Here is a 14,026-nt window from a genome sequence, read left to right as displayed (position 1 = left end):
TTACAGCGTAGGCAGCTAGCTAGCCAGCCAACTTTGTAGCCATGGATTGTGCACCTTCCATTGTTTAGCTAAGTAGCTAGCTAGCTGCAGCTTGCTGGCGGATGTTTTCCTTTTGAAACCAGGGCAGAAGAAAGCAACATTCACCTTCACAAATGCTGTTTACATTGATATCCTTACCGAATGAAGCACTTAAGAGATCTCAATGTTTTCACTTAATGTAAGGGGAAAATTTGCTTCAAAATCTTTTCTGCAACCAATTTAAAGTCAACTAAACTTTAAGGGGAAAAATAAGGGGGAAATTAACTTAAGATGTTTTATGCAATCGGGCCCTGGTCTGTAACAAACAGTGAACAAACAGTAGCCTGGAGGAGAGACAAATAGGCACATCATGCTTTAAAATGTCTGAGCATTGATTAATGGCTAAGCTTTTACATTCTAGAACATTATTGAACATTCTAAAGCCTTCCCTGATTCCAGAGCAATGATTGGTGGCTAGGTTCTAGATTCAACATTCTAGAATGTTCCCTGGTTCCAGACCATGAATTTAATGATGCCTGGTTGTTCCATGCCATTTCCATAAATCCACTCTGGAAGTAAGGCCATGGAATCCAGGGAGTCTCAGCTGGCTAGTGACTAAAGCCAACAATTCAATGTAAATACATATTCACATCTAAGCTTCCTTTATCCCCAATCTTGTTGTAGTTAGAGTGTTTTGTCATCAGGAGCCAAGCACAGCCGTTCTGAAAGGAAGGAAGGCACAGTTTTCATACTGTGATGTATACTTTATTGTCTGTCCATATACCACCAATTACTGACACAACCTATCAGCGTGATTGTTTTTACACCTGTAGGAAAGAAAATAATTGTTTTCCTACTATTTAAAAAACTGTGAAATACACAAGTCGTTATGCCATGCTATGGACCAGGCTTTAGGAAGATGGTGACGGTTGTGATCGATAGACAGGAGGTTTCAGGTCCGGCAGACAAATATCCTGGGAACTACAGGCCATGTCAGGTGGATAAATCTCCTGCAAACTACAGTACAGGGCATGCCAAGTGGATAAATCTCCTGGGAACTACAGGGCATGCAAGGTGGATAAATCTCCTGTGAACTACAGGGCATGCCAGGTGAACAGCTACAGTATCTAAGTGCCAGGTTGGTGTTAACCCCGCAGGATCCAAGTCTGTGTCCAAAATGGCACCCCATTCCCTATATAGTTCACTACTTTAGACCAGCTTGGGACAATAAGGTTCTATCTGCAACAATATGATTCTTTGATAATTGGCTTTAATGATCCGAACTGTCATTGGTTTGAATGAGGTAAGCAATTTTCATCTGTACTCTGTTAAACTTAACAACATGAATTGTGGGTATTTAGAGTACTATATAGGTAGAGAACAATGAACAGAACCAGGCTATGTCAATAACTACATTTTCACAAAAAAATGCATATTGAACCTTATAGGCCCAAGCTTTCGATTTGTGGCATACACAGTGTTCACTTGGCTAGCTAGCTAAGCGTTGTAATCCAGGAGGATTGGAAAGTATTTTTAGTAATGGATTTACTGGCCACTGATCCCTTGGAAGGGTTCAAGTTCAAGTTGTAGTGTCACATGAACAAGTCACATGCACAGTGAAATGCTTAACTTGCAAACTCTACCTAACAGTGCAGTAGCAACATAGTATAACTATTTATTTATTTATATACAGTACTAGTCAAAAGTTTGTACACACCTACTCCTTCTAGGGTTTTTATTAATTTTTTACTATTTTCTACATTGTAGAATAATAGTGAAGACATCAAGACTATGAAATAACACATATGGAATCATGTTGTAATCAAAACAAGTGTTAAAAAAATCAATCAATCGATTCTTCAAAGTGGCCACCCTTTGCCATGATGACAGCCTGGCACGCTCTTGGTTACGCATATTTGGTTACTATGATATGTTTTAAAAAATGGTTTAATATAATTTAGCAATTCAAGTCATTACTCTATTATTTAGAATTGCATTGTATTAATTGAATTAATTATTTTCTAAAGTATGTCATTTTGAGAATATTTTTTATACATCTCAAAATAGAATGCTGCCACTTTAAGACAAATGCATTCAAAAAGAGATATAGACCTGGCTACAGCAGGGCAGCAAATACAAATGCTAAGGTTTTTGTTCAGGACACCTTGGGTGTGCTGTGTGAACGTAGCTATTAACTTCTGTAAGCCAACTGCTCGAGTGCTTAAGAAATTGTGACTCAATCATTTTGCTCAAATACTAATAGAATGACTTTTCTGCATGTAGTCTTCAATGGTTTTCAATGGTAGACTGTGGCAGAGCAGGTAAAATGTTGAACTGGAATGCAAAAATGTGTTGAGATTGAAAAGTACTGGGGAAAATGCTGTCTCGCCACACTTTTTCTGGCGGCTCTGATTCCACCTTGTTCCGATATTGGCCTTTTGTCTGTTTAATGGCTCTGCAGAGGTCATAGCAGGACTTCTTGTACGGGTTCGTGTCCTCAGACGTAGCCTCTGGGTTGGCTGCGATTGCCCTGAGAGCGGTAGCTCTGTCCTTAAACTTAGCGTGCACCTCAGAGTTAATCCAGGGCTTTTGATTAGGGTTGTGTCCTGTTTGAACCACAGGAAGAGTAGGCATGTAATGGGGATCCTAATAAATAATAAATACTAAACTGTCCATAGAGGGGGAGTATCCCAGACACTGATGACCGAAGTTGTTTATCTCCTCTTCCTATTCCTCCCTCCTCCTCTTCATCATCCCTACTCCTCTGATGGCTACAACATCCTTCTTTTCTTCCTCCGCTTCCTCCTCCTCCTCCTCCTCCTCCTCCTCCTCTGATCACAGCTAGCCCAATTCGCTCCTTTACTCTCGGAGTTATGGCAGAATGGAGTAGCAAGCTAGCATCCCTGATCTACTTTGGCCAAACAGTGATAGTAGATGGTACACTGTGGCGACCCGTCATGAAGGCATGTTATTTTGGCATTATTAGGTTTCACATATCAGTTTGCAAACAATGTAAAACATTTTTTAAATTAAAATAAATGTAAACATTGAGATAAGCTGCATACAAACTTTGTCTCTTTTTTACTTCCTTGAGTAAGGCTGCTCCAAAATAAAGGTGTTTCAGCCTAGCTCAGTGCTTTCTGTGGTGGTGGGGTTGGTAATGTTCTCTAGTTGCTCCGTGATTGGCTCAGTGTTCTGTCACTCACGGGGACACTACGTCACCGCAGTATCTACTGGTAGAGCTAAAAAATTCAAGCCCTTTGGGTGCTGCCATAGAGTTACATTATAAGTGCACATCCTGGAAGGCTCAAGGTCATTGGCCACAGATAAAATTGTCAAATTATGTTATATCTACAGTAGCTTTGATTGGACTGATGTCAACATCATACATTGAAAATCTTAGCTAGCAAGCTAGCAGTCATCATCATGAGTCAAGTCGACAATCTAATGGCAAATCCTTTTCAATCCTTGTCATATGAAGAGAAATAATGAAGAGAAATTATAGATAAAACGGACCGGTGCTCATTGGCCATAAACATTACACAACATTTTGGAAATTGCCAATTCAACAATGAGTGGTTTGGAACGAATCAGTGGCTAACTGCAAGCGTTGCAAAGATATCACTAGCCTGCTATTCAGGGGAGTAGGTGTGTGGTCCAAATCTGCGTTTAAGGGTCTCTTTTCCAAGCTTAAAAGGATAAACATTCAACATTGGCCTTGCTGTCAATACAACAGGACTTCTGCCGTGCTCAAAACAACTGGAAACTCGGAACTGGGAATTCTCAGACTTCCGTGAGTTCAAGACAACGGGAACTCTGCAAAAAAACGAGCTCCGACTGGGAAAATATGTTTTGAACGTCATCCAACTCGGAATTGCAAGTTGTGAACTCGGGCCTCTTTCTGGAGCTCCAACCTGAAGATCACTGACGTCATCATGATATGTCCGTCCTAGCTCGCTCATTAATGTCTTAATCAAAATTACATACTGCCTCTTATCCACTCGTCGTCCCCTTATGCCATAGTTTGTGCATCTGAATTGTCAGTAGAAACCAAATTTGTTTAAGCAAGTCAGCACCAATTCCTCCAATGTTAAAGTGCATTGTAGATCATTCCACATACAAGGCAACAAAAAGGCTGATCTCCAAAACTCTCTAGACACCAAAGAGTCACCAGAGTTAACCAACCTTGTGAACGGGTTTGATAACTTGTCATTTTAAATCTTAACAGTGATGTTAGGTAAGTCGCAAGCTTGTGGAGCAGGGCTTTGTAAACAAAAAGAGTCATAATGATGTGATCTACGTGAATTCAAAGAAGTCCAGCCAACATTTTGTTAAAGAATACAGTGATGAGTACTAAAACTTTCTCCTGTGATAAAACGAAGGGCGCTATGAAATATGACATCCAGGGGTTTAAGAGTAGAGGAAGCTGCACTTTGATACATAGTATCACCGAAATCAAGAACGGGTAGAAAGGTTGACCTCAATCTGCTTCCTGCTGATTAGAGAGAGACAAGATCTGTTTCTCAAAAATAAAAGCCCACTTTAAGTCTTACTTAACAAGCTCAGTCTAATGTTTTTTTTAAACGATAAATCATTGTCAATCCAAATACCAAAGTCTTTGTATCCAGGGACTAGTTTGATTATAGAACCATCTGATGAGTGAAGATGTAATCCATTTGAGACAATCTTACCAGAACTTAAAAACAACATGTATTTAATTTTGCCCGTATTAAAGTAATAGTTTTAAATAAGTAAGGGCTTCCAGCACAGCTACAAAATGGGACAGTAGCCTTGTCACAGACAGGTCAGCCGTCGGGGCTATTGAGTACATAATAGTATCCTCTGTATAAAGACATAGAAATGGTATCCAAGAGTTCACCTGACCCTTTATCTACTGAAGTAGTGAAGAAGATAAAGGGCTTAATTGCAAAAATCCTGAAGTATCCTTTTAAAGCTGTCACTCTTCTATTTTCAAACTCTACCGCCATGGTTGGTAATTTACCTGTCTTATATGAGCTCACTTGTAATGAGGTGGGAGGGGTGGCAATATCTGAGGTGTGTCCTTAACAATGTGCACCAAAGTGCCAATTTCAGTATGAACTGGTGGGGATATTTAAGACCAACCAATGCTGGTCTTAGTGGTAACGTGCTTGGTAATGGGATGGATTTCGACAACAGAAGCGCAGCCTAACCAACTGTGTGGCACAGTGCCTATATGCACATGGAACAAGAGAGATGTGCTTTTTGTGCCCGTTAAACGTAGAAATATTAAGAAACATAAAAAAATGTATGTTTTTTCCAATTTTGTTTCATTTGATTAAAAAGCGTAGCCTCCCCTCCTCAATGAAGGCTGTCTTTTTCATTTCAAGTAGGTGATTCTCCTTTACTTTGGTGCCTACAATATAAAAATCACTAATTCAACCAGCTTGAAAAGAGAAAAGGACTCATTATCCTGTTTTATGTCACTATGTGTAGCACAATGAGCATGGAGAAAAGAAAGAAACCCGGAGAATTATCTGAGGTGGTCAGACACGAGATTGTAGCCAAGCACGGACAATCTCAAGGCTACAAGTCCATCTCCAGAGACCTTGATGTTCCTGTTTCCACCCTACGGTAATATTAAGAAGTTTAAGGCCCATGCCACTGTAGCCAACCTCCCTGGACGTGGCCGCAGGAGAAAACTTGATTGTTTGAATGGTGGAGAAAGCACCTCAATCAACTGCCACACAGATTCAAGCTGACCTTCAGACACAAGGTACGACAGTTTCAACGAGCACCATTTGTCGCCAACTCAGGGTTATATGGCTGGAGACCCAGGAGGACCCCAAAGCTGAGAGAGAAACTTAAGAAAGCTTGACTTTAATTTGCCAGAACACACCTGAACATGCCAAAATCCTTCTGGGAGGTTGTTCTGTGGATAGATGAGACCAAATTAGAGCTTTTTGGTAAAGCACACCATCTATATGTTTCCAGAAAACAAAACTGAAGCCTTCAAAGAAAATAACACAGCCTACAGTCACATGGAGGAGGTTCAGGGATGTTTTGGGGTTGCTTTGCTACCTCTGGCACTGGGTGCCTTCAACATGTGCATGGCATCATGAAATCGCTAAAGTTAAATCTAGACTTGGTTTCCTCTATTGTAATCGCTCCCTTTCACCCCAGCTGCCAAACTAACCCTGATTCAGATCACCATCCTACCCATGCTAGATTACGGAGACATCATTTATAGATCGGCAGGTAAGGGTGCTCTCGAGCGGCTAGATGTTCTTTACCATTCGGCCATCAGATTTGCCTCCAATGCTCCTTATAGGACACATCACTGCACTCTATACTCCTCTGTAAACTGGTCATCTCTGTATACCCGTCGCAAGACCCACTGGTTGATGCTTATTTATAAAACCCTCTTAGGCCTCACTCCCATCTATCTGAGATATCTACTGCAGCCCTCATCCTCCACATACAACACCTGTTCTGCCAGTCACATTCTGTTAAAGGTCCCTAAAGCACACACATTCCTGGGTCGCTCCTCTTTTCAGTTCGCTGCAGCTAGCGACTGGAACGAGCTGCAAAAAATACTCAAACTGGACAGTTTTATCTCAATCTCTTCATTCAAAGACTCACTCATGGACACTCTCACTGACAGTTGTGGCTGTTTTGTGTGATGTGTTGTTGTCTCTACCTTCTTGCCCTTTGTGCTGTTGTCTGAGCCCAGTAATGTTTGTACCATGTTTTGTGCTACTACCAGGTTGTGTTGCTACCATGTTGTGTTGCTACCATGTTGTTGTAATATTGTGTTGCTACCATGCTGTGTTGTCATGTGTTGCTGTCTTGCTATGTTGTTGTCTTAGGTCTCTCTTTATGTAGTGTTGTGTTGTCTGTTTGCACATAAGGAGTGGGCCAAACTGCCTGTACTGAGGTGCAGGAAGCACATCAATTGCTATAGGGAGCTCTTGATTGCAGTTATTTTGACCAAAGGCTGAGCTATCAAATATTATGTCCGGGGTGTCAATCATTTTGTCAATGCCATTTCTCTTTAGTGACGCCTCTAGCACTGAGATGCAGTGCCTTAGACTGCTGCGTCACTCGGGAGCCCAGCTCAGCGGTATATATTAAGTTCTGAATCAAAAACAATGTGTCTGTCACGCTCTGACCTAGGAGAGCTGTGTTTTCTTGTTTAGTTAGGTCAGGGTGTGATAGGTGGGTGGGCATTCTATGTTTTCGTTTTCTATGTTTTGGCCAGGTATGGTTTCCAATCAGAGGCAGCTGTCTATCATTGTCTCTGATTGGAAGCCATACTTAGGCAGCCTGTTTTTCATGTGTTGTTGTGGGTAGTTGTTTTCCGTTTTGTCAAGTGTACCTGATGGAACTGTTGGCTGTCGTTTTGTTGTTTTTTGGTTAAGTATATTCATTAAAGAAAAGTATGAGCACTCTACACACCGCGCCTTGGTCCCCTTTATACGACCCATGTTACAGTGTCTGTAATATTAACAGTGAAATAAATACTTGTGGAGACTTTATTTTGGTCAATTTCAACTTATCTTTGGGGAAAATTGTGTAACTTGAAAAAAGTGCCAACATTTTTGGCCAAAACTGTCGGCCTACCTACAGTGCCAAACTGGTCTCATAGAATTTCATATTATTCTGTACATAAATCTGACATTCTCCATCTTGTATGATATCTTACGTATGTTATGTATTCATTTGTGGATGCCCATCATCCATTTCGTATGATATGTTACAAATTACAATTTGTATATGTTAGTAATTTGGGAAACGTACAATATGTTACAAATGGAAAACGTACAATATGTTACAAATGGAAAACGTACAATATGTTAAGAATTTGCTAAACCTACACTAGGTTAAGAATTGTCAAAACATATGATATGTTACGCGTTCCAATTTGTTGTGGCTAACATTACATTGTAGAAGAATAGTGAAGACATCAAAACTATGAAATAACTCATATGGAATCATGTAGTAACCAAAAAAGTGTTAAACAAAACCAAATATATTTTAGATTCTTCAAAGTAGCCACCCTTTGCCTTGATGACAGCTTTGCACACTCTTGGCATTCTCTCATCCAGCTTCATGAGGAATGCTTTTCCTACAGTCTTGAAGGAGTTCCCGCATATGCCAAGCACCTGTTGGCTGCTTTTCCTTCAGTCTGCGATCCAATTAATCAATTGGGTTGAGGTCAGGTGATTGTGGAGGCCAGGTCATCTGATGCAGAACTCCATCACTCTCTTTTGTCAAATAGTCCATACACAGCCTGGAGGTGTGTTTTGGGTCATTGTCCTGTTGAAAAACAAATGATAGCCCACTAAGTGCAAACCAGATGGGATGGCTTATTGCTGCAGAATGCTGTGCTATCCATGCTGGTTAAGTATGCCTTGAATTCTAAATAAATCACAGATAGTGTCACCAGTAAAGCACCCCCACACCATAACACCTCCTGCTCCATGCTTCACGGTGGGAACCACACATGCAGAGATTCACCGACTCTGCACTCACAAAGACACAGCGGTTGGAACAGAAATGTAAAAATTTGGACTCATCAGACCAAAGGACTTTTTTGGCCCAAGCAAGTCTCTTCTTCTTATTGGTGTCCTTTGTAGTAGTTTAATTGCAGCAATTTGACCATGAAGGCCTGATTCACACAGTCTCCTCTGAACAGTTGATGATGAGATGTGTCTGTTATTTGAACTTAGCATTTATTTGGGCTGCAATCTGAGGCTAGTAACTCTAATTAACTTATCCTCAGCAGCAGAGGTAACTCTGTGACTTCCATTCCTGTGGTGGTCCTCATAAGAGCCAGTTTCATGATAGCGCTTGATGGTTTTTGCGACTGCACTTGAAGAAATGTACTACAGTGTATATATATATATATATATCTATCTATCCGGGTATCTGACTTTATATTAGATCTAAGGAGCAGATACACATGTCCTTCATTTCAAACAGCATATTGAGCTAGGATACTGTCCGTATTGGGACAGTTTCTACACGCATCCAATCCGTACCTCAAAAATCTCCCAACATGAGTCCACGGAGATATCTGGGCTGAGATCCTTTTAGGATATGTCCCTGATGCACGTGCACCCGCTTACATAAACTCAGCAAAAAAGAAACGTCCCTTTTTCAGGACCCTGTCTTTCAAAGATAATTCATAAAAATCCAAATAACGTCACAGATCTTCACTGTAAAGGGTTTAAACACTGTTTCCCATGCTTGTTCAATGTAACATAAATAATTAATGAACATGGAACGGTCGTTAAGACACTAACAGCTTACAGACAGTAGGCAATTAAGGTCACAGTTATGAAAACTTAGGACACTAAAGAGGCCTTTCTACTGACTCTGAAAAACACCAAAAGAAAGATGTCCAGGGTCCCTGCTCATCTGCGTGAACGTGCCTGAGGCATGCTGCAAGGAGGCATGAGGACTGCAGATGTGTCCAGGGCAATAAATTGCGATGTCCGTACTGTGAGACGCCTAAGACAGCGCTACAGGGAAACAGGATGGACAGCTGATCGACGTCGCAGTGGCAGACCACGTGTAACAACACCTGCACAGGATCGGTACATCCGAACATCACACCTGCGGGACAGGTGCAGGATGGCAACAACAACTGCCCGAGTTACACCAGGAACGCACAATCCCTCCATCAGTGCTCAGACTGTCCGCAATAGGCTGAGAGAGGCTAGACTGAGGGCTTGTAGGCCTGTTGTAAGACAGGTCCTCACCAGACGTCACCGGAAACAACGTCGCCTATGGGCACAAACCCACCATCGCTGGACCAGACAGGACTGGCAAAAAGTGCTCTTTACTGACGAGTCGCAGTTTTGTCTCACCAGGGGTGATGGTCGGATTCGCGTTTATTGTTGAAGGAATGAGCATTACACCAAGGCCTGTACTCTGGAGCGGGATATGGATTTGGAGGTGGAGGGTCCGTCATGGTCTGGGGCGATGTGTCACAGCATCATTGGACTGAGCTTGCTGTCATTGCAGGCAATCTCAACGCTGTGCGTTACAGGGAAGACATCCTCCTCCCTCATGTGGTACCCTTCCTGCAGGCTCGTCCTAACATGACCCTCCAGCATGACAATGCCACCAGCCATACTGCTCGTTCTGTGCGTGATTTCCTGCAAGACAGGAATGTCAGTGTTCTGCCATGGCCAGCAAAGAGCCCGGATCTCAATCCCATTGAGCACGTCTGGGACCTGTTGTATCGGAGGGTAAGGGCTAGGGCCATTCCCCCCAGAAATGTCAGGGAACTTGCAGGTGCCTTGGTGGAAGAGTGGGGTAATATCCCACAGCAAGAACTGGCAAATCTGGTGCAGTCCATGAGGAGAAGATGCACTGCAGTACTTAATGCAGCTAGTGGCCACAACAGATACTGACTGTTACTTTTGATTTTGATCCCCCCTTTCTTCAGGGACACATTATTCAATTTCTGTTAGTCACATGTCTGTGGAACTTGTTCAGTTTATGTCTGTTGTTGAATCTGTTATGTTCATACAAATATTTACACATGTTAAGTTTGCTGAAAATCAGCTCAGTTGATAATGAGAGGACGTTTCTTTTTTTGCTGAGTTTATTTGTACAATATTTTCAAGCCAGAAAGGATATGTGTCAACATGCTGACACGTCTATGCCTTTATACTTAGGCATGAACGCATCCACCTACTGTAGTCATTACCTGATCAATTATGGATCATTTCAATAGATATCCTTGCATGAAGTGTAATATTGATCCTCATATGTCTGATCGAAAATGGGCTAAATCCGACGCGTGATCAATGTCCAGCGGCCAAATAATTTTACCTGTTCAGGCGTCGAAAATCATTGTGCTTCTTCACATGAAGGTGACATATCTGAGCATACATTTGCACTATATTCATTGGTAGGCTATAAGGTGCGGAAATGCAAACGTCGTCATATCTGCTATTTCTGTTAAAAGAATATGCAGCTCAACAAATACAAAGCTCCAATCACAACACATGTTCTGTAAAGATGCAAACATAGGCCAAACACATGTCATGTAAATATGTCCCCTGATACGGGCCCTTTTCACCCATTAGAAAATTCGCAGCACAGCTTCCAGAAAAACAGGCTAATTGAGGTAAAACAGTAATTTTGCTCATAGATTATGCCTGTATGGAGTACACGTTGACACATGCAGCCCAAAGCGGGAAGGTTTAAAAAATAATTAGTAGTAGCCACAGTTTCGGAGCATGTCTTTAATTTGTACTTTTCTCTGTAGTTGTTTGCTTCATTCCCAATCAGAATATGGATATCATTAATCATCAGCCTTTTGATTTCACCGCTCCATCGCAAGTGAACTGTCCTATTGAGACAACAACACAAATAAAGTCTACCTCACTGTGTTTGTTGCTCATGATATCAAATACAATTTCAGCTCTGAAGACGTTTAGTCTGAGAAATACTGCCTTTTTAGATTAGAACCAGTCTCAACAGGGATTGAATGAAGTTTTACAAACTACTTTAACTGTTGTTGAACTTTAACTAAGATTAATAATTGATGAAATCTGGCTTTCTCTTCTTAATTAAAGGCAACACTTCCTTGTTTAGGTTAAAGAAGGCCATGGTGCTAGCTTCAAAGAGACTTCTTGATGGCTTGAATATTGACTAAAAGCTGTGGGCAATTGATTTAATGTACTGAATGTTCAGTGTGTGTGTGTGTGTTTCTTGATGACATCAACAAAGCCAGTCAGTGAATTCACACTATTATGAAACCCAAATACAGATCATTAACAGATCTGTATTTATAGATGTTTATTTGGGGGATTTGTGTGTATTGTTTTGTATTGTTCGGTATTACTGCACTGTTGGAGCTTGAAACATAAGCATTTTTGCTTCACCTGCAAAATATGTGTACGCGACCAATACAATTGTATTTTTTTTGATAAGCAATAGGGAGGATAGAGGATGATCATATAAAGGTGAACTTCACAGTTTATTTTGACATTTAAATATAATCTTGATTAGGAGGCCAAAATTACTGCTTTTACAGACTTTTACTGTAGTCTGGCGTGCCAAAACGAGGACCCGCTCAGAGCCATAGGGATTTACATGAAAGGTATCTAACTGCTGATTACGCAGATCAAGAAGTAAAATCACCCGTGGAAAGCCAGAGATTTTAGGGCCCGTTGGAAAATCAATGTTAATCCTGTGTGATCTGAAGTGCTTTAGCTCTTGGGATGGCAGACAGGCCAGTAGCAGACAGTAAGACAGGCCAGTAGTAGACAGGCAGATAGGCCAGTTACAGACCAGCAGACAGGCCAGTAGCAGACAGGCCAGTAGCAGACAGGCCAGTAGCAGACAGGCCAGTAGCAGACAGGCAGACAGGCCAGTAGCAGACAGGCAGACAGGCCAGTAGCAGACAGGCCAGTAGCAGACAAGCCAGTAGAAGACAGGCCAGTAGCAGACAGGCCAGTATCAGACAGTAGCAGACAGGCCAGTAGCAGACAAGCCAGTAGAAGACAGGCCAGTAGCAGACAGGCCAGTATCAGACAGGCCAGTATCAGACAGGCAGACAAGCCAGTAGCAGACAGGCCAGTAGCAGACAAGCCAGTATCAGACAGGCCAGTATCAGACAGGCCAGTAGCAGACAGGCAGACAAACCAGTAGAAGACAGGCCAGTATCAGACAGGCCAGTAGCAGACAGGCAGACAAGCCAGTAGCAGACAGGCCAGTAGCAGACAGGCCAGTAGCAGACAGGCCAGTATCAGACAGGCCAGTAGCAGACAGGCAGACAAGCCAGTAGCAGACAGGCCAGTAGCAGACAGGCCAGTAGAAGACAGGCCAGTAGAAGACAGGCCAGTAGCAGACAGGCCAGTAGCAGACAGGCCAGTAGCAGACAGGCCAGTATCAGACAGGCCAGTAGCAGACAGGCAGACAAGCCAGTAGCAGACAGGCCAGTAGCAGACAGGCCAGTAGAAGACAGGCCAGTAGAAGACAGGCAGGTATCAGACAGGCCAGTAGCAGACAGGCCAGTAGCAGACAGGCCAGTAGCAGACAGGCAGGTATCAGACAGGCCAGTAGCAGACAGGCCAGTAGCAGACAGGCCAGTAGCAGACAGGCCAGTAGCAGACAGGCCAGTAGCAGACAGGCCAGTAGCAGACAGGCCAGTTGCCAGCCCAGAGAGAGAGTTTTGGAAGGGTGAAGTGGAGGAGTAGAGTGGTGTGTGTGTGGTGTGTGAGCAAGACGGTTGGTGTATGGCCAATGGAGAGAGCCAGCCAGCCAGCTGATGGAGGCTTTTGTTTAAGGAAACGTCCTGCTCTACTCTGCCCCCAGACCCAATCTACTTATTAGTTAAGGACAAACTACCCCCAGCCAACATTTTTTCCATTTGTTAAGGCAACGCCCTGTCCTGTCATACTATGCTCCCAGCCCCAAATCAAATCAAAGTTTATTTGTCACGTGCGCCGAATACAACAGGTGTAGACCTTACAGTGAAATGCTTACTAACCAACAGTGCAATTTTTAAGTAAAAAATAGGTATTAGGTGAACAATAGATAAGTAAAGAAATGGGTGGCGGGACACAATGCAGATAGCCCTGTTAGCCAATATGCGGGAGCACTGGTTGGTCGGCCCAATTGAGGTAGTACGTACATGAATGTATCGTTAAAGTGACTATGCATATATGATAAACAGAGAGTAGCAGCAGTGTAAAAGAGGGGTTGGGGGGCACAATGCAAATAGTCCGGGTAGCCATTTGATTATCTGTTCAGTTGTCTTATGGCTTGGGGGTAAAAACTGTTGAGAAGCCTTTTGGTCCTAGACTTGGCGCTCCGGTACCGCTTGCCATGCGGTAATAGAGAGAACAGTCTATGACTGGGGTGGCTGGGGTCTTTGACAATTTTAAGGCCTTCCTCTGATACCGCCTGGTGTAGAGGTCCTGGATGGCAGGCAGCTTAGCCCCAGTGATGTACTGGGCCGTACGCACTACCCTCTGTAGTGCACTGCGATCGGAGGCCGAGC

Source organism: Salmo trutta, chromosome 15, assembly GCF_901001165.1.
Source record: "Salmo trutta chromosome 15, fSalTru1.1, whole genome shotgun sequence".
In the NCBI taxonomy this organism is placed as follows: Eukaryota; Metazoa; Chordata; class Actinopteri; order Salmoniformes; family Salmonidae; genus Salmo; species Salmo trutta.
Note: the sequence above shows the minus strand (reverse complement) of the source record.